Source organism: Xenopus laevis, chromosome 6S (genome assembly GCF_017654675.1).
Source record: "Xenopus laevis strain J_2021 chromosome 6S, Xenopus_laevis_v10.1, whole genome shotgun sequence".
NCBI classification, from domain to species: domain Eukaryota; kingdom Metazoa; phylum Chordata; class Amphibia; order Anura; family Pipidae; genus Xenopus; species Xenopus laevis.
In genome coordinates this window covers 60219070-60241089 of record NC_054382.1, presented here as the reverse complement: position 1 = coordinate 60241089, position 22020 = coordinate 60219070, and the positions used below count along the sequence as shown (strand labels likewise).

At 39.9% G+C, this 22020-nt stretch overlaps 1 protein-coding gene across 10 annotated transcripts in view; it reads left to right on the top strand.

Annotated features, from left to right (window-relative positions):
- The window catches only part of pcbp2.S (poly(rC) binding protein 2 S homeolog), a 495331-nt gene that overhangs the window by 385761 nt on the left and 87550 nt on the right, over positions 1–22020 (top strand). For 6 of the 10 annotated variants that reach the window (XM_041567625.1, XM_041567622.1, XM_041567621.1 and 3 more), the window contains one exon: positions 1981–2050. The gene's annotated coding sequence lies outside the window, so the exon portion shown is untranslated. The remainder of the gene's footprint in view (positions 1–1980; positions 2051–22020) is intronic. The other 4 variants (XM_041567626.1, XM_041567624.1, XM_041567628.1 and 1 more) reach the window with 1 other exon arrangement.

The following is a 22020-nucleotide window of genomic DNA, read 5'->3' as shown; positions in this document are numbered from 1 at the left end:
GGCATAGGGAATGATTTTCCAACACTTTTTTTACAAAATAATAATTGCTTATGTTAGGCACTTAAGACAAGGGAGAGGCAGCGTGCAAGAGTTAAATAGATCACCATGAGTTATAAATGGCATGTTTATAATGACTTATATTTGCTCTGTTTATAAGGATATAATTTACAGTTTGGTCCAATAGAGAAATGGCCAAACTACATATGACTATATATCTACAGCAATAAATCGGCAAACAACCATCTTTGTACACTATGAGGCAACTTGAAAAAGGTCTTAATATGTGACCAAAATGTTAATTTTGCACAATTTTCAAATTTTTTAAGCAAGTCCTGTAAGTGCTAGATCGACAAAAACCCATGACTTTTCAGGGTTGTGGAACGAAAACTGCAACTTTTTGGATTTTGTGCTAAAAAGTCCACATTTTTTTTGAAATGCCAGAAATGTTCGTATAATCGTACGAAACCCAGCACAGGCAATAATATCTTCAAAGTGCAAATTGCTATTGACTTCTACAGGACCTCAACAGGTTGAAGATGGAGTATTTTCAGATTCAGACTTTTTGCAACCTCGGGGTATATAAAAATTCTCGAAAAATTCAAGTTTTTTCCCACAGAGTAAGTGTCAGGAGAGCAAAAGTCTCTTAAAGAAAAAATGGCTTTTATTTCAGCCAGCGGAAAACAGGTACAAAATAAAGGCAGTTTTTCTTTCCAAACAACAAAAATAGCTTTCAGCATCAGTATCAGTTCAATAACAACAATAAAACAGCAGAATTACAGATGCACTTCCCAGTGGCCACAATTACCCCAGTCTAATGGTCCTAAACCGGGATACTTTGGTATAAAGCATATGGCTGCCATGGGTGGATACATATAAAGTACAGTATTTTTGAGGTGATTAATGTAATGAATTGCATGTATTAGGAATGATGGCCTCTGATGGGTGGTCATTCGTACCTCCCTACTGTCCCCTTTTCAGTCCCGATTTTGACAGCTCTTTGATTTTGACAGTTTTACTTTGATCTTCTACACTGGCAGCAAAAGATTTCTGAAACTTAATTGAAATAAGAGGCTTGTGGCAGAGAGCCCAGAACACTGAGCAGCTGCACTGAGATACATTTGTAACAATTAAATATAAGCAAAGATACAATTGTAATGAATAAAATAAGAAAGTTTCTTGGGAGAACTGAGACTTGCTGCTTAAAGGGTCCTTTCAGCTTCATTAGTAGTGATGGCTGAATTTGTGCCGTTTCGCTTCGCCGGAAAATTCGCAAATTTCCTGTGAAATTCGCAAAATAGCAAAAAATTCGCAAAACGGCACCATCGTCTCATTTTTGACACCGGCACCGTTTTTTTTTACGCCGGCGCCCGTTTCGGGCATTTCGCGAATTTATTCGCTGGCGAATTCATGCCTGGCGAATAAATTCTCCCATCACTATTCATTAGCAAAACATGGCCCTAAAACTCCCAGAAATGTGTTCAAACTTTCATAACCAAAGTTTTGTAAACTGGACATTGTAATTAGGGGGTGTGGCCATAAATGGGCGTGGTCAAAATCTCACCGTGCTATGTTCAGCTGATATTTTTGTCCCTCTACATTTTTAATATGTTGGGAGGTACAGTTACTGATTGGAATCAGTGTGGGTATGCCTAAAGAATTGGCAGTGATTTTGGGTTATAAACCGAACATGCAAACATCAACTTGCATCGCATACCTTTATGCCCTTTATGCCACAGGAACATGGTTGAGAAACAGACTGTCATTGCATATGTTAAAAAGTGGTGGGCTATTGATTCCCTCCTCAAACTAAGCTCTCTGGTTCTTTTATTTAGAAGACTAAACAAACACAGATAAATTAATTTACAGTACTTGTAGTTCTGATCTTGATTTGATGTATTGCCTTTAAATGGATTTCTTCTTATACTGTTATTTTAATGCGTGTTTATATTCAGTTTTTTTTTTTTGCCCTTGACATTGCAGGGGGAAGCATTTCTCAGATCTGATTTCTCTTGTCTCCAAAGAAAGCAAAAAAAGGATTACATCAAGGTTGGTATGTATTGTGCTTTGACAGCTTCTACTATTCCATTCTCTAGAAAACATCAAAAGCCCTGGATATATTTCTTTTTCTTTACCATTCACATACTTGTTAATTGTATTAGGGAAATATGAACAAATTCTTCTCATAATGCTCTTTGTAATCAGAATGCCTCCTGGATGATTTGCAGAACAGGTCGTATGCAAATGTGAACAGACTCTAACTGCAGGCAGTAAACCATCTAACAATTTAGAAAAACCAAAATACAGCCAGGAGAACCAAAATCACCCATTTCATCTTTCAAAGATGCTATTTGCTTCCAGAAACGCCATATTGTCAGTCTCTGCTGTTTTCAATATAACATGGAAGTGCATATTAATTGTCACTGGTAACATCATACAAGCAACTTGCATTGTAAACATGGTTCATGTAAGTCTCTAAATAAGGATTTTTTCATTTGCGTATAGATTAAACACAGAATAACTAACCTCATTTAACTCACTTAACCCATTTAAATTACATCACAGCATCCCATCTAATTAAAAAAAAAATTTTTGGAGGCTTCCTATGAACAGTGATGGTATTGTATGCTCTTGGAAAGGTTAAATGTGTTAAATGAGTTTACATAACATTACACAGTTTCTTTAGTTTATCTTGAGTCATGATGCATTTAAAGCAATAATCCAAGTGGCTTCATCAGTAGTTGTGAGTGTGGGGGTAAAAAAATGGACCCTTATGGCGCAACTCAACTAGTGATACTCACCTGCACAAAAAATGCATTCTGTATCTTGTTCCAGTTGGACTTTTGGTGGCAAAGAGGAATCCATATCTCATCCACATTCTGTTCATTGTGCATCCACCACTGTGCCATTCAATCATATGCAGATTGTTTAACCCATACAGGAGGCACTTTGCAATTTTCTACACATTTGTTTATAACATGTTCCATAGGATGTTCTATCAATTTATATGATTAATAGTAATTAAGCTGTTGCAGACCACCCCACCATACAAACACTCTCACACACACACCAGCAATCACAAGAGTGCATAAACTTAAATAAGTTTACTGTAACAATAAACATAAATATTTACTTTTACTCTATAGTATGAACATCATATGATATGTAGAACTCCTGCTTGGGGAAAAACATTTTATTCATGAACTCTCCTCCTCTTTTACCATAATAGTCACATGTGTTTGTGTTGCTGCCTGTATTTTGCAGGAATTTTCATCAGATAGGTGCATGTAGCACCCAGAGACTTGTTGGCCTTTAATAGTTTTAGCCTTCTAAACAAATTACAGGCTATACACAATATTATGCATTTCCCTGTCTGTTTCATGGTGACTCATTCCCTGGACCTCTTCATTCACTACACAAATAAGTAAAAATGGACTAATGCAATTAGTCTGCGTATCTTCATTACAAACATAAATCAAGTCTGTGGAGGTCCTGCATTTCATCAAAGTAAATTAAATGTGCTTGAACCGCTTCTTGTTCTGGTATTAACTAATTTCTTCATATGAATCATAAGCAAAAAATATGGTAGATGGAATCTACTAAAAGCTCATGTAGTTGATGCAGTTTTGCTTGCCTTTATATTCCGTAACTGAGCAGTTGCTTGAGGAATCAAACGGAGCCTGACAATAACACAGTGACATTGATATATCGCTTAATTCCTAGTTAAACATCCTGTGCCATAGCTGAATTAAACAGCATGCCCTGCAATCACAGTGTAGAGAGGTGTATAATACCCCTAGCCCTCCTCCAATGTCATATAAAATGAAATAGGGTGTGCAGTCAAAACATGGGCTTGTTCAGTGTTTGAAAGAATCTTTTTTTTTTGTTACTTAAACGTAGACCTCTTTGACTCATTCCAAAGAATGTTCAGGACAGCCTCTAATTATGTAATTGAACACGTTATTGAGATAATGTACGAAATAAAATATTCACATGCCCGAATAAAGGCAATTCTCCTTTTTTCTTTCCTGTCACATCATTGTTACAAAATCAGCTTTTACACATCAGCTTTTATCTCATGCTGAAAATTATAGGGGTTACGTTTTTTTATATGGTTTTAAAAGCTATAGAAATAAATGTTCCTACACTGCACAAATAAAGATCTAGCTCAGAGGAGGCATAACGTTTGCTGCTCAGTATAGTCCAAAATTTTAGTATAAGTTAAGAGGAATTGATCAGCTTTTATTGTAGTAACCTGGCATACATGGAGAAAATCTGTACCTTTAGAATGAATACTTTAGGTAACACATCATTTATCTCATAAGTGACCTATTACTAGTGATGGGCGAATTTATTCGCCAGGCGCGAATTTGCGGCGAATTTGCGTGATTCGCCGCCAGCGAATAAATTCGCGAAACTCCCGTGACAATTCTCGGAAAAAATTAGTCGGAAAAACGGGCGCCGGCGTCAAAAACGAGACGCCGGCGCAAATTCGCCCATCACTACCTATTACAGAATCTTACCAATATATATATCAGTAAATATTGCCCTTTTACATCTTTTGTTTTGAGCCCTCATTTTGTGATTCAATGTGCTCCCTCAGAGATCACCTGACAATGCAAAACAATGCAGCCCTAACTGTAACAAGAAGAATAGTGGCAGTTAAAGCGATACTGTCTTGGGGAAAAATTTGTTTTAATGCATCAGTTAATAGTGCTGCTACAGCAAACTTCTGCACTGAAACCATTTTTCAAAAGAGTACATTTTTTGTTTATATTTCATTTTGAAATCTGAAATGGGGCTAGACAAATTGTCAGTTTCCCAGGTGCCCACAGTCATGTGAATTGTGATCTGCTAAACTTCTTCTCTTTACTGCTGCACTGCAAGTTGGAGTGATATCACCCCCTTCCCCTCCCCAGCTGCTTCAATGGGGAGTAAACCAATAGTACATCCATGTCCCACTGCAACTACTTCAGTTAGATTGAGTAGGAGAAACAATAGCATGTCAGAAAGCAGTTCCATAGTGCTGCACTGGCTCTTTCTGAAAGCACATGACCAGGCAAAATGACCTGAGATGGCTGCCTACTACCAATATTACAACTAAGAAAAAATACACTTGTTGGGTTAGGAATTGTATTTTACATAGTACAGTTAATTATTTGCAGTGTGAACAATGTAATTTAGAAATAAAAACAACACCATAAAAATCGTGACAGAATCCCTTTAAGGACAGAACTATGCCAGTCCATTCGCTGATGTAACCAAGCATGTATATTTGCTCTTGGTTTGTGTGTGAGCACAGCAGACTGTATGAGCCAGGGGACAGCCTGTAGAACTTAAAATGTCAGTTTTCCATTTGGGATTATCCAGTTGTACTAACTACTAAAAGTATATATATATATATTTTTGAGATGCTTTGTGTGATATATATTTATTTTATACAGAACTTACATTATTTTAGGTGTATAGGTTCTCTTTAATGGAAATGTTGATTAAAATACTGATATGCCTACTGCTGAAAGCAGTAGTGGCTTTTGCATTTGGCATTACTTTGCTGCCTGAGATTTACTTGTACATTGTGGTATACTTAGTATTCTTCTTATATTTCACTAACTTATTGTGTCATTTACATTTTGTTCACAATTCATATCTATCCCTACTCAAATAAACCTAAAGTCCCAGTTTCATCATTAGTCAATTTACTTATTACAAATCACTTTTCAGATGATGTTTAATCATCCATATTGATGTTTAATCATCCATTTAAGTTCCTGGGCCAGCTCCTAATTTACTATACTTTTGGACGTTGGGAGGACACATAGCACACTATTGGAATGAAACTCTCTTTTCACATCATATTTGTTCTTATTGTGAAAACATGTTACGAAACTGACAATGATACTAGGTTCGATTTATAGTATCACAGTTTTTATGTTCTCCCTATGCTTACATGGATTTCCTTTAGGTACTACATTATTCACAATTGTATTGAGAATCTTAATTGTGCATTGTAAACCTTTAACACTCTGCTTGGCATAAACTTTTGGAGTAAAAAAAAAATTGTTTGAAGGTGAACAACCCCTTTAAAAGAAATCATGGTAATAAATATTTTTTCTTTGTTGTAGCTGTTATTAGATAGTTGTGAGATTCTAGTGTAAAATAATACAAGTTAGAATAGCTAATTAAGTATAAACATTATCTGACTATTTTGGAATTTTAATTTATTATACAAACTGTAAACTGTTGCTTCTAAGCTATTTTTTGACTTTGCTAAAATTGGGCTACTACAGCCAAGTAACACAAGATTAGCATGCTAGGATTCCATTTTAATGCATGCTATGGCATTCTCTTAGATCAGCCTTTGTACCCCTGTTAAAAAATAAATAGTTAGAACAAAAGAAAAGAGTATCACAAAACACCCCAGTACTCAACTTTTATCTGATATTTAATGAGAAAGTATGATTTCTAACTAACACATTACCTTTAGCTACTGATCAATCCTAGTGGCACTAGCCTTACCCCTATTGAAGTGCATATAATGTCATCTTACAACCTGGGATGTTATGGAGCTGCTTTTTTAGCCTACTGCCTCATACTTCTTATAAGAATCCAATAATTGCCAACAGGATGATTAATTGAATTTTGTGAAAATTGGCAGCATTACTTTTGTTCAAACCCAAAACATAAACTGATAGTAGAGAGCCTATATTTTACTAAACATAAATAAAATAATTGTTTTAGTTTAATTAAAAAAAAAGATTATGCCAAGGAGCAAAAGTATGTTTGTGCTTACTCTTCTGTGAAGGTCCTTCAGAAGGTTAGAACAGGGGCGTTCCACCAATGAGGCGAGTTGAGCAACTCGCCTCAGGCAGCAGTGCCCCACTAGGTACCAGGGGCGGCAAAAATGCTGCTCCTGGTACTTTAAGAGCCGAATATCCGGTGTTAAAACAGGAAATTGGGCTTTTCTAATGCAGAGAGCGCAATTATGCTCTCTGGGCTCTCCGCCACCCTCATGGACCCCCCGGACCAAAAAGGTGAGCGCACCGGGGGGCAGCAACACCAAGCTGCCTCAGGTGGCAAAGGGGCCAGGATCGCCCCTGGGTTAAAGTCAACCTTACAGTACACATACATTTTAAATCTTCCATCCCATTTATATGAGAAAATGCTGGGGAGTAACCAAGGCAGGACAAGGTCTCTCAGACTAAATCAACCAGAAACACCACCAAGAGAGCTACAAAAGAACCAGCCACCGCAAAATGTTACTAAATAGGAGACTTTTAGCTCACCCTTACTTAAAAAGAGGAAACTTCATGCAATAATAGAACACAGTTTCTGATTTGAACTAGCATACAAGTTCTAAGTTGTTGTACAGCAACAACCATAGTGTTGTGGTGTGCAGAATCCCTGCATTCCATTAAAGGCAGCTGTTAGAATTGATACAATAGTTGCTAATATTACAAAGATACTGCTGAGAAATGTATCAACTAATTGTATCAACTAAATGTAGCAAATTGTTACAGTTCAGAATGCTCCTGAATCAGAGCTGCCAAACCGAAACACTAGAAACACGAACATTTAATTTTAAACATGGATTTAAACTTAGATTTTAGAAAAAAAACAGAAAAAATAAAAGTTGGAAGGCAATTGAAAAAAGTATTTGTTTATGGTGAACAATCTGAAAACAACTGAACTGAAAAAAGTTTTGAAATGTGAACAATCCCATTAAAAAGACAAAGGTCATAGCAATAATTGAGTTGTCCGGTAATTTGCATCCATTTCCAAATCTGACAGGGTTTTCTGTTTTGATTTCCATATTTATTAATCTAACACCTCACACAATTCTCATCTTGATTGGTTGCGGAATAATTTCAGCACATAAGTTGGAAATTATTCATTTGCTTTTTTTTTTTTAATTTCTTTGTGCCTGCTTACTAATTAGCAGATGAATTTTGATGTTATAATTGATATTCAAGCAAGAAACAGCTGTGGACCCAGCTGTCTGTATTTCTGAAAAACTTGTGTGTGAGTCTAATGGGGAGGGGGTGGGCCAGATCAAACCATTTGACTAATTGAAGTAACTATTGTGCATTACCTTGGAGGACTCATACAGTACTATGTAACAGTAAATGTTTACAGTCTTATTGGTATCTATTACATTTCTGTATAGTTGTACATCTGTGTCCATAATAGACCTTTAGCTAAAAATTATATCATTCCTGGGTTTTTGTTATTGTTGTTATTACACTTTTCATGTTATAATGCCATAGGTTATTAAAATATTTCATAATTACATTACTAGATGCCTTGTACTTAGTTCAATGTCACTGAACTGAACTGTGAAAAAGAAAATTAATTTGTAAATATCTTTGATAATGGTCTTCAATTTAAAGCCATTTATGGTCTTATGGGCAGCATTTTAAGTAGAAGTGCATATGTGCATTAAAGGGTGCAAGTGCGACTAGGTATGTATTTTACAGATTTCTATTAGTTTGCAAGCTACCCTGGAGGTCTTGCCGATGATATCTGCATACAAGACCTGCTGTATTTTTACATGTTTGATTTTTTTGTACAGTCACTACACTTGAAATTAGGTTTTATAATACAGAGATCATCTACCAAATTATTTAAATTGAGAATGGTGTAACTTAAACTCTGGTTCCAAAGACAGAGGGTACCTAATTGGCCACCCTCTGTGACTGCCAAGCACCAGATCATCAGTTCAAGGGAGCAGACAAACTGTAGGTGAACCGGAAAAAATAGGTTTTGGACACTCAAATGTACTACAAAAAAGGCCAGACAAAAAGAAAAAAACTTTATTTAAACTTTCATCTCTAAAGTTAAGTGTTAATTAGGTGTGTTTTTTTCCTTTTCTACTATACTTCTGGCCTTTTTTGTGGTACCTTTGAATACCCAACAACCTTTTTCCTTATTTTATCTGGTGTAGTTTACCAATGCAATCAGGGTTTTCCTGATAAGAATGATCATTGCTACATGGTAAGCTGTTTTTGAACAGAGCTACCAAAATTGATTTTGATATATATCACCCATGAATTCACTTAAGTGTGTTGTTTGCTTATATTAAATTAATAGATCTGCCTTTGGTACACCCCCTCGCTGATCATTTTCTTTACAGCAAAAATAAAGCAACTGAGTGACTAGTGGAGAAACTGCTAAAAGAGCTTATAGTTTTTTGCATACCATAAATAGGTACTAACATTGTGTAACAGAAAATTACTGGTTTTGTGTCATTCTACAAAAGTTAATCTCAACTCTTGGTTTTTTCAAACATGACAGGCTTTAATGACTACATTGTACATGGTTTGGCTATTAAAGCAATTGCAGCAGAGACCTTTAGATGAACTGCTAGACAATTATAGTAATACAGGGCTTGGAAGAACGCAACAAGACAGCAAAGAATGAAATGCTATTCTGTCTCTTCAACCTATGAAATATCCTACACCCTGTTTTTTTAATTAATTACTGGTGTGACCCACCATGTGGCTATCCATGTGGGAAATGGAGGAAGAGAAAAAAAGAAAGGAAAAAGTGGTTGAGAGGAGAGGGTAGAGGAAGGTAAGGAGGGAGAGGGTAGAAAAGCATAGAAGAAGGGTTTGATGGAGGTACTATTATAGAGCTCTTAATAACTAACAATAACCTCTGTATAATTACTCAAAAATAGTGTGGTGAGTGTCTGGGAGCAAACTGGTAATGCTTTGTTACACTCTAGATCTCAATGAATAGACAACACAATCTTTCTCAGTGGGCTATAAGTACCTTTCCATTGTGAAACTTTTTTAATGAGGTCAATAGGAGTATGTCTAAAATAAAATCTGTTGCATGCTCTAGTACTCAACAGAACCAAATATCAGGATAAGCTTTATAACATAAAAAAGGAATAAAGACTCTAAATTGTTAGTGGTTCATTCCTGGATCCCTATATGCTAAAAGACAGGAAAATATTGATGTAGCTAGGCCAAACATATGACACCAAAACATTTTGTGAGCGGGTAATGCTAACAGCAGGAATCTTGATGTCCTATCAGTATGACCACTGTGAAAGGAAATATTAGATAAATAAATATTAGGACGAAAACCTTACTAAACACAGAAGATATTACCCCCAAATATTACTGGCATTATTGCATACCATGTAATTAAGTGTCCATGCGATGAATTTGATTGTTCTTACACCCTCCCAGCTGCAGGGCAAAGAATAGGTAAGCCATTACTGAAATGTCATAAACCAGATAGAAAACAAAAGCTAAAAGTCAAGAAACAGGCACCATTATAGCGAGATACCAAAGTGAATAGATGGGACTATTAGTAGGTGATTTTGAGGGATTTCAGCACTTCTCGATTTCTGTAAGTGAGCCAGGTCCTGGTACAGTTCAATCTTGTCCTCTTCAATCTTTAGGACTCCCACTTCCCTAGCCTTTGGGAGGATCTCCTTTTTCTGTGTGAAGTGGTGAAGGCAGCATAAGACATCTCTGGGTTTACCTGATCTAGCCAATATCACTTTATGGAACCGATCAATTCGAATTGGCACCTAGTTGCTGTCTGAAAAGGTCTTCCATGTGTTTGCAGGCTTGGGGAAGATATACAGTATATCCTCTGGGATGCCTCTGATTCTAATGCAGGTGGGCATTGTTATGCACCATATTCAAATCTTCAGAGCTCTTCAGGAAATTTCTCAAAATCATTTTTTAATATCCTTATTTTGCTTCACTCAAATTTGAGCCAGTGGATGAGGTTTTACGAGTTTTCCCCAATCTGGTGAAATAATGGCAATTATAGATAAATGGTGACTTGTGTGAGACAGAAAGAACAAATATATAAACTGTTTATGTTTTGGTACCACACACCAGACAAGCTTTTCCTCCTGTTGGAAGAACTGCTGGGCACAAAGTGCCTTGCTTATATATTTTGGGACTGCCCATTTATTCAACCCTTATGAACCACAGTAAATGCCCTATTGCATCACCTACTGGGACAATCTCTACCCATGGATATCTCAACTTTCCTCTTAGGCAGACCCTTCCATAAGACCCATAAACATACCCAAGCTTAAATCAAACAGGTGCTGACGGCCACTCATATAGCTATTGCATCTGAATGGAAATCTTCGGCAATACAGACCTTGTCGGATATTCAAAGGAGAGTTAACGATAATAGTAATCTGATAATTCAAACTAGAATCTTTTTCTTGTGCAACCAAGCCAGCCACTACTTTAAAGTCTGGTCTATTTGGGAACTAAGGGGATATGCAACCCATCGAAGGACTACCCCTGTGAGTAGGGGATTAACCTGAAAAAAAACCTTTTCTATGTCTGTTATGGTAAAATCTCAACTGTAAATGTTAGCTGGTTCATTCCATGCGTGAGACACCTGTATCTTGCATCATAAGTCACCCATTTTCTTTACTCCTTTCTTTCTTTCCTACTTTTGATTTGTTACCTTAGATTTTTTTCTTTTCTTCAATAAAATTACTAGTTACAAAAAAAGATATTAATTTAGCAAGTTAGAAGGTTCCACTGAACAAGGACCACGTCTGTCAATTGAAGCACCCTCTTCACATGGGTATGCATAGATCTGCATTATGATCTGATCATTGGCCCAGGGGACAAATTATTGAATACGTCTAATTTGGCCCAGCATAAGTACCAAATCTAGCAAATCCAAAAGTTATGGATTTATACTTCATGTTGTCAGGTAGGGTTGAGCATGGGTTCAGAGCACAACAAAGACCAAATTCTGTATTCTTCACGAACATAAATGAGTGTTCCAACTTTCAAAATTTGTCTTGGTAGTTTTTTAGTTATATTTTACATCTCTTTGTTTCATTTAATCCACATTCCATATTCATAGTACTAAAATGTTCCACCAGGTCCAAGTTAATAGTAACATCTCTGGCTAACAGTTTCTGGCAGATGTTGAAAATTTATTATTGAGCATTTGATGTAGCAGAAAACTGTTTTATTTTAGGCACTACTCCTAGTTTATCATTTCAGATACTTAAGAATGTAACTGCCTTATTCTCTAATGTCACTGCACTTGTACAGAAAACAGTAAAGTCAAAAGTCAGCAGTGCAAATCAACATTGTCAAGAGGTCAACAATGTAGCAGGAAAACAAACATTGCTCTCACCAGGCATGTTCACTTGGTTTTACTGCTGTTCCGGGTACTGACCAGATCAATATTGTAGAATAGCTTTGTGCACAGCTTGGTTTCTATATTAACTCATGTGCTAACAAGTCATATTTTATAGATGTGTAGGAGGGTAGGGATGTAGCGAACGTCGGAAAAAAAGTTCGCGAACATATTCGCGAACTTGCGCAAAAATGCGAGCGGTTCGCGAACGGTTCGCGAACCCCATAGACTTCAATGGGAAGGCGAACTTTAACATCTAGAAAAGACATTTCTGGCCAGAAAAATGATTTTAAAGTTGTTTAAAGGGTGCAACGACCTGGACAGTGGCATGCCAGAGGGGGATCAAGGGCAAAAATGTATCTGAAAAATCTGCCTGTGTGTGCTTGGAAGAGATAGTGTAGGGGGAGAGCTGTTAGTGATTTCAGGGACAGATGATAGTAAGCTTGCTGGCTAGTAATCTGCTTGATACTGCTCTGTATTGGAGGGACAGAAGTCTGCAGGGATTTGAGGGACATTTTAGCTTAGGTAGCTTTGCTGGCTAGTAATCTACTGTTCTCTTTAAACAACTGCCATACGTTGACCTTGTAGGCATTGTTTGCCCAGTTTTTTTGGACGCAGCCACTGAAGCACAGTTGCCAGAAAAAATATGCCATATAAATGCTGAAAATAGTAATTTTTCGCCATACGTTGACCTTGTAGACATTGTTTGCCCAGTTTTTTTGGACGCAGCCACTGAAGCACAGTTGCCAGAAAAATTATGCCATATAAATGCTGAAAATATAAATTTTTTTGGTTGCAGCCACTGAAGCACAGAGGCCAGAAAAATTATGCCATATAAATGCAGAAAATATGCATTTTTTTGGTCGCAGCCACTGAAGCACAGTTGCCAGAAAAATTATGCCATATAAATGCTGAAAATATAAATTTTTTTGGTTGCAGCCACTGAAGCACAGAGGCCAGAAAAATTATGCCATATAAATGCAGAAAATATGCATTTTTTTGGTCGCAGCCACTGAAGCACAGTTGCCAGAAAAAATATGCCATATAAATGCTGAAAATAGTCATTTTTTGCCATATACGTTGAGTCAACGTATGGCAAAAAATTACTATTTTCAGCATTTATATGGCATATTTTTTCTGGCCTCTGTGCTTCAGTGGCTGCGGCCAAAAAAACTGGGCAAACAATGCCTACAAGGTCAACGTCGTTGACCTTGTAGGCATTGTTTGCCCAGTTTTTTTGGCCGCAGCCACTGAAGCACAGAGGCCAGAAAAAATATGCCATATAAATGCTGAAAATAGTAATTTTTTTGGTCGCAGCCACTGAAGCACAGTTGCCAGAAAAATTATGCCATATAAATGCTGAAAATATAAATTTTTTTGGTTGCAGCCACTGAAGCACAGAGGCCAGAAAAATTATGCCATATAAATGCTGAAAATATAAATTTTTTTGGTTGCAGCCACTGAAGCACAGAGGCCAGAAAAATTATGCCATATAAATGCAGAAAATATGCATTTTTTTGGTCGCAGCCACTGAAGCACAGTTGCCAGAAAAATTATGCCATATAAATGCAGAAAATATGCATTTTTTTGGACGCAGCCACTGAAGCACAGTTGCCAGAAAAAATATGCCATATAAATGCTGAAAATAGTCATTTTTTGCCATACGTTGACCTTGTAGACATTGTTTGCCCAGTTTTTTTGGTTGCAGCCACTGAAGCACAGAGGCCAGAAAAAATTAAACCAGTAGGGTTTGCACCCTAGTTTGTAACGGTGGCGGAGGGAGGAGGAGGACGCTAAAGGACAGCTGTGTGTGGAGTCATGAGGCTTGAAGAGAAGGACAGCTGCATAGAAGTCAGAACAAGTCTTCCGGCGAGCAGTAACCCTCCGAGATCCACCCCTCATTCATTTTAATAAAGGTCAGGTAATCGACACTTTTGTGACCTAGGCGAGTTCTCTTCTCAGTTACAATCCCTCCTGCTGCACTGAAGGTCCTTTCTGAGAGCACACTTGAGGCTGGGCAAGACAAGAGGTTCATGGCAAATTGTGACAGCTCTGGCCACAGATCAAGCCTGCGCACCCAGTAGTCCAGGGGTTCATCGCTCCTCAGAGTGTCGATATCTGCAGTTAATGCCAGGTAGTCCGCTACCTGCCGGTCGAGGCGTTCTTTGAGGGTGGATCCAGAAGGGTTGTGGCGCTGCCTTGGACAGAAAAACATTTGCATGTCTGACGTTACAGACTGGCCAAAGGGCTTTGTCCTTGCAGGTGTGCTCGTGGCAGGATTACTGGCACCTCTGCCCCTGGAATGTTGATGAGTTCCTGAAGTGACATCACCCTTAAAAGCATTGTACAACATGTTTTGCAGGCTGGTTTGTAAATGCCGCATCTTTTCGGACTTGTGGTATGTTGGTAACATTTCTGACACTTTATGCTTGTACCGAGGGTCTAGTAGCGTTGCGACCCAGTACAGGTCCTTCTCCTTAAGCCTCTTGATACGGGGGTCCTTCAACAGGCATGACAGCATGAAAGACCCCATTCTCACAAGGTTGGATGCAGAGCTATCCATCTCCGCTTCCTCATTATCAAGGACTGCATCATCCACGGTCTCCTCCCCCCAGCCACGTACAAGACCAGGGGTCCCCAAAAGGTCACCACTAGCCCCCTGGGAAGCCTGCTCCTGTTGGTCCTCCTCCTCCTCCTCCACAAAGCCACCTTCCTCCTCCTGACTCCACTTCTGGCACCTCTCCCTGCGTTGCAGCAGGTGCCTGGGTTCGTTCTGGTGATTCCGACCAGAAATCGTGCGCTTCCAGCTCCTCGTCACGCTGGTCTACAGCCTCATCTGTCACTCGTCGCACGGCACGCTCCAGGAAGAAAGCGAAGGGTATTAGGTCGCTGATGGTGCCTTCGGTGCGACTGACCATATTTGTCACCTCTTCAAAAGGTCGCATGAGCCTGCAGGCATCGCGCATAAGCACCCAGTAACGGGGGAAAAAAATCCCCAGCTGTGCAGATCCAGTCCTACCACCCAGTTCAAAAAGGTACTCGTTGACGGCCCTTTGTTGTTGCAGCAGACGTTCCAACATAAGGAGCGTTGAATTCCAGCGAGTCTGGCTGTCAGAAATCAAACGCCTGACTGGCATGTTGTAGCGCTGCTGAATGTCAGCAAGGCGTGCCATGGCTGTGTAGGAACGTCTGAAATGGGCCGACACCTTTCTGGACTGGGTGAGAACGTCCTGGAATCCTGGGTACTTGGAGACAAAACGTTGGACTATTAAATTTAACACATGTGCCATGCAGGGCACATGTGTTAAATTGCCTAGTCTCAACGCTGCCAACAGATTGCTTCCATTGTCACACACCACTTTTCCGATCTGCAGTTGGTGTGGGGTCAGCCACCGATCGGCCTGTGACTGCAGAGATGACAGGAGTACAGATCCGGTATGGTTTTGCTTTCCAGGCACGTCATCCCCAAGACAGCGTGACAACGGCGTACCTGGCACGTCGAATAGCCTAGGGGGAGCTGGGGGTGCACAGGTGTGGAGGAGGAGAAGGAGGACCCAGCAGCAGAGTAAGAAGAAGAAGAAGACGAGGTAGAGAGCGATGGAGGAGTAGAGGTGGTGGCAGAACCGCGTGCAATCCGTGGCGGTGACACCAACTCCACTGTTGTTGTTGAGCTACCCATTCCCTGCTTCCCAGCCATTACCAAGTTCACCCAGTGGGCAGTGTAGGTGACATACCTGCCCTGACCATGCTTGGAGGACCATGCGTCAGTAGTCATATGGACCTTTGGCCCAACACTAAGTGACAGAGATGCGGTAACTTGGCTCTGCACATGTTGGTACAGGTGTGGTATTCCCTTTTTAGAAAAAAAATTGCGGCTGGGTACCTTCCACTGCGGTGTCCCAATTGCTACAAATTTGCGGAAGGCCTCAGAGTCCACCAGCTGGTATGGTAAAAGCTGGCGGGCTAAGAGTGCAGACAAGCCAGCTGTCAGACGCCGGGCAAGGGGGTGACAGTCAGACATTGGCTTCTTACGCTCAAACATGGCCTTCACAGAAACTTGGCTGGTGGCAGATGACTGGGAATGGGAACAGGTGGTCAAGGTGGAAGGCGGAGTGGAGGGTGGTTCAGACGGGTCAAGGAGAGCAGAGGTAGAGCAGTAAGATGCTGGACCAGAAGGAGTGTGGCTTTTAGTTTGCCTGTTGCCTTTGAGGTGTTGCTCCCAAAGTGCTTTGTGCTTGCCGCTCATGTGCCTTCGCATAGAAGTTGTACCTATGTGGCTGTTGGGCTTACCAAGGCTCAGTTTCTGACTGCACTCATTGCAAATTACAATGCTTTTGTCAGAGGCACACACATTAAAAAAATCCCACACTGCTGACTTTTTGGAAGTGTGCGATCTGGCGGTAACAGTAGAAGTTGGCGGAGTTGGCGGTATTGGCGGCAATGGCGGGTGCGTTGGCCGGCTGAACACAGGTGCCGATACATGTTGTTGCCCTACTGATCCCTGCGGGCTGTCCTCCCTGCTTCTTCTAAGTCTTATTCTCCTACTGCCTCTCTGACTCTCCGTCTCTCCATCTGAACTACCCTCCTCTTGCTCTCTTCTACTAGGCACCCACAAAACATCAATCTCCTCATCATCATTCTCCTCAGATGCATCAATTTCTTCTGACACATCACAGAAGGAAGCAGCAGCGGGGACCTCCTCCTCATCACTCATTATGTCCATCTCTATCGTGTTCTCTGCCAGAATTAAATCTGGTGTAAGGTCCTCATCTCCTTCATCTTCTTCTGGCAATAATGGTTGCGCATTACTCAGTTCAAGAAACTCATGGGAAAATAACTCCTCTGACCCCAGTGAAGAAGGGGCACCGGGGGTGGAGGAAGTGTTACGTGGGGTGGCCATAGCAGTGGAGGATGAGGAGGATGTTGTGGTAAAGTTAGAAACGGTAGAGGATGGGGTGTGCTGTGTAAGCCAGTCAACTACCTCTTCAGCATTTTGGGAGTTCAGGGTCATTGGCTTTTTAAAACTGGGCAATTTGCTAGGGCCACAGGATTGCATAGCAGCACGGCCCCTAGCACGGCCTCTGCGTGGCGGCCTGCCTTTGCCTGGCATTATTTTTAAAAAAACAACAACAACAACAAAAACTCAGTTGGTTTTTCTGGAAACGATAATACACACAGCTAGATGGCGGGTTGAAGAAAACAGTGTGCAAATAATGCCTACAAGGTCAACGTATACACTACTACAGCGGTGGATACGGATTACGTAAAATATATTATGGCTGCTTGAAAAAAGTCACTCCGGTGTTTTTTCTGGAGACGGTAATATTATGGATATTTAGACAGAATGTGAACAAGGTCACACAGCTAGATGGCGGGTTGAAGAAAACAGTGTGCAAATAATGCCTACAAGGTCAACGTATACACTACTACAGCGGTGGATACGGATTACGTAAAATATATGAATGCTGCTTGAAAAAAAGTAACTCAAGTGGTTTTTCTAGAGACGATAATATTATGGATATTTAGACAGAATGTGAACAAGGTCACACAGCTAGATGGCGGGTTGAAGAAAACAGTGTGCAAATAATGCCTACAAGGTCAACGTATACACTACTACAGCGGTGGATACGGATTACGTAAAATATATGAATGCTGCTTGAAAAAAAGTAACTCAAGTGGTTTTTCTAGAGACGATAATATTATGGATATTTAGACAGAATGTGAACAAGGTCACACAGCTAGATGGCGGGTTGAAGAAAACAGTGTGCAAATAATGCCTACAAGGTCAACGTATACACTACTACAGCGGTGGATACGGATTACGTAAAATATATGAATGCTGCTTGAAAAAAAGTAACTCAAGTGGTTTTTCTAGAGACGATAATATTATGGATATTTAGACAGAATGTGAACAAGGTCACACAGCTAGATGGCGGGTTGAAGAAAACAGTGTGCAAATAATGCCTACAAGGTCAACGTATACACTACTACAGCGGTGGATACGGATTACGTAAAATATATGAATGCTGCTTGAAAAAAAGTAACTCAAGTGGTTTTTCTAGAGACGGTAATATTATGGATATTTAGACAGAATGTGAACAATGTCACACAGCTAGATGGCGGGTTGAAGAAAACAGTGTGCAAATAATGCCTACAAGGTCAACGTATACACTACTACAGCGGTGGATACGGATTACGTAAAATATATGAATGCTGCTTGAAAAAAAGTAACTCAAGTGGTTTTTCTAGAGACGGTAATATTATGGATATTTAGACAGAATGTGAACAATGTCACACAGCTAGATGGCGGGTTGAAGAAAACAGTGTGCAAATAATGCCTACAAGGTCAACGTATACACTACTACAGCGGTGGATACGGATTACGTAAAATATATTATGGCTGCTTGAAAAAAGTCACTCCGGTGTTTTTTCTGGAGACGGTAATATTATGGATATTTAGACAGAATGTGAACAAGGTCACACAGCTAGATGGCGGGTTGAAGAAAACAGTGTGCAAATAATGCCTACAAGGTCAACGTATACACTACTACAGCGGTGGATACGGATTACGTAAAATATATTATGGCTGCTTGAAAAAAGTCACTCCGGTGTTTTTTCTGGAGACGGTAATATTATGGATATTTAGACAGAATGTGAACAAGGTCACACAGCTAGATGGCGGGTTGAAGAAAACAGTGTGCAAATAATGCCTACAGGGCAAATAATGCCTAAAAGGTCAACTTATACACTACTACAGCGGTAGTAAAATAAAAAAAAGTAAAATAAAAAAAAATGAATATTAAAAAAAAAAAATTAAAGTTGGTGCTGCTGAACTACTAGGAGCAGCAGATTAGCACACCAGTCCCACTCCCCAACACTGCTAGACTAATAGCACTGGGCTCTTATAGTAGTAGTAGTAGTAGTAGTAAACAACAAAAAAATAAATAAAAGCAGTCCTTACAAGGACTACTGTTATTGCAGCAGTCAGCAGATGAGATCAGAAGCAGGACAGCTGCCCACTGCAGCTACATACAGAGCACTGCAGTAGAAGGTAGATTACTAGCCAGCAAAGCTACCTAAGCTTAAATGTCCCTCAAACCCCTGCAGACTTCTGTCCCTCCAATAACAGAGCAGTATCAAAACGATTACTAGCCAGCAAACTTTCAACTGTCCCTGAAATCACTAACAGGCAGCAGCTCTCTCCCTACACTATCTCTTCAGCACACACAGGCAGAGTGAAAAAACGCTGCAGGGCTTCGGTTTTTATAGGGAAGGGGAGTGGTCCAGGGGAGAGCTTCCTGATTGGCTGCCATGTACCTGCTGGTCTGGGGTGAGAGGGCAAAAAAAAGCGCCAACAATGGCGAACCCAAAATGGCGAACGTCGCGCGACGTTCGCGAACTTCCGGCGAGCGCGAACACCCGATGTTCGCGCGAACAAGTTCGCCGGCGAACAGTTCGCGACATCTCTATAGGAGGGTTTAGAGCGGGCATATAAGCACAAGTATGATTACTGTCGTTTTAAATCTGTGTGCTATATTGAAAAGTGAGGGGGGTTATTAATGTAAATAACAAGATGAATGTATGAACTAAGCTACTGTGCATACAGAGGTGCTGATTCTCTGCTGCTTATCTTTACATTTACTCATTGATCCATTTGCTGACCAGATCAGTGAAATCTAGCCAATTAGCTTTGTAGCAAAATAATTTAACTACTGTTATGTCTGACCCATGAGCCATTATCCCATACCTGTATAACAATAAGTTGTGATTTTCTTTGTGTACATATACTATATACACACATATATATTTATATATACACATCGATTTTTATATGTGTGTGGGGTGGGGGACGTGCTGTATGGCAGACTGAGGCACATCCACCTTTGCTGAGCTCTGCATAGCCTTTATCCTGATCATCCTGCAGGGTTTGCTTTGCCCGACTGGTAGTTAAATACAGCAGTCTATAGCATAGTGGATACTATATTTCTGGTAAAAAATGTCAACAAAATCCACTCAGATCCGATGAGCAAGCTAGTGCAGTAACCCTGCTCAAAATGGCGCCAGCTCAGCAATGCAGCCTGCCTCTCTACCTCCACAGCCCCTACCTGAGAAAGGCCAAAAGGTGCTGCTGGGCCCCCTCGCCAGGTGATCTGAAGATAACTATCATTAATTGCAAAACAGCTCTCACCTTTACAACAAAGATAGAAGAGCAGAAAATAGAATTGTTGCTCATCAAGAAAGATTTGGGTAACTGGGAATAGACTGGAGCATTAGAGGATTGAGTTGGGGGCCACCAGGACTGCCCAGAACCTATCCCAGTGGAACTGTGCCAGCTCAAGCAAATCATGAAAGACCTTGACATATGGTTCACTGTCTGCCTGAGTGCTCTGAGGACTCCAAACCTGAGTCATACGCTGAGAAGTGTCTTAAAGAAATGCTGGGTCAGGAAGCCTTCTAACCACAGTTTGTGGTGGGGCATGCTCATAGAGCACACTGATGTTTGTTTCCCAAGGCTGGTTTTTTTATTGCTATCTTTACTCTGATCCAGGGCAGCTATCAGGGCAGAAATAGAAGTTATTATTATGGCTCTGAAACCCATATTGATTATTGTTAGGTGGCCCAAGTGTTACACTAAGGCTATTGCCACACAGGGCTGTATATTGGCCTGCAGAAAAACGTAGGCCCAGGATCAGCCCATATGTTGGAATCAGTCTTTTTCCTTGCCTGCACCCAGAACCATTGTGTCAGCAAGGTGCAGCCTAACGCAGTGGACTTCAGCACTCAAACAAGAGAGTTTGCATTTCAGACCTGAAATTAACGGCATAACTACATCCAGCTTACACATTGGTTCCAGGTGCAGGAAAATAAAAAGGATGGTTTCGGTGTAGTGGCTGATTCTGGGCTTACATTTTTCTGCAAACTCAGATACAGCTGTGTGTGCCAATAGTCCATGTGGCCCTCCTTCAAGTCACTGACTAACTCAGAGTTAGAGATCTGAAAAGCAGGAAGTTGGATTCTGTCTATTAGGTTAAACATCTGTTCACTCCAGCCTTTATAGATTACATTTTATTATATCTACACTGAACTGTTCCTTTAAAGGTGTGAACAATACATGGGATTAAAAGTGTGCATAATACAGGACTTTTACAGCCTAAATCAGAGGTGTGTGAACAATGCAGAGCCAGTTGATATCAGTTATGATACATTTTGAAGCTTACAAAAGGTAAGCAATCAAAGCAGCCAGAGTTCAATGGAGGGCTACACAAGGGGGGGGGGCATGGACAGCCAGTTGGGCAGCATTGACCTAGGTGAACTCTTAAATTACTGGACTGAACAGGGTCAAATGGGCTCATCTCTTACTCTTCCTACTATTTTTCCTACTACAGGTGTGGGACCTGTTATCCAGAATGCTCAGGACCCAGGGTTTCTTGATAATTGGTCTTTCCATAATTGGGATAGCCATACCTTAAGTCTACGAGAAAATCATGTAAAAATGAAAAAAAAAAACATTTAGCTGGTCTTTCTTCCAATACAGATTAATTATATGTTAGTTTGGATCAAGTACAAGGTACTATTTTATTATTACAGAGAAAAAGGAAATATTTTTTTTAAAATTTGGATTATTTGATTATAGTGGAGTCTATGGGAGATTGCCTTTCCATAATTCAGAGCTTTCTTTTTAGTGGGTTTCAGGATAACAGATCCCATAGGTGTTTTGTTTTATTGTATGTTACAATTGAAAAATGTTAAATAAAAACTTTTTAAAAAAATTATATTGATTATAGTTTCATAAATAATGTATGTTTTATAGCTTATTCTACGGAAAATTCAAGATGTCTTGTAAATGGTAGCCATAAAATGTCACATTGCTTAGTC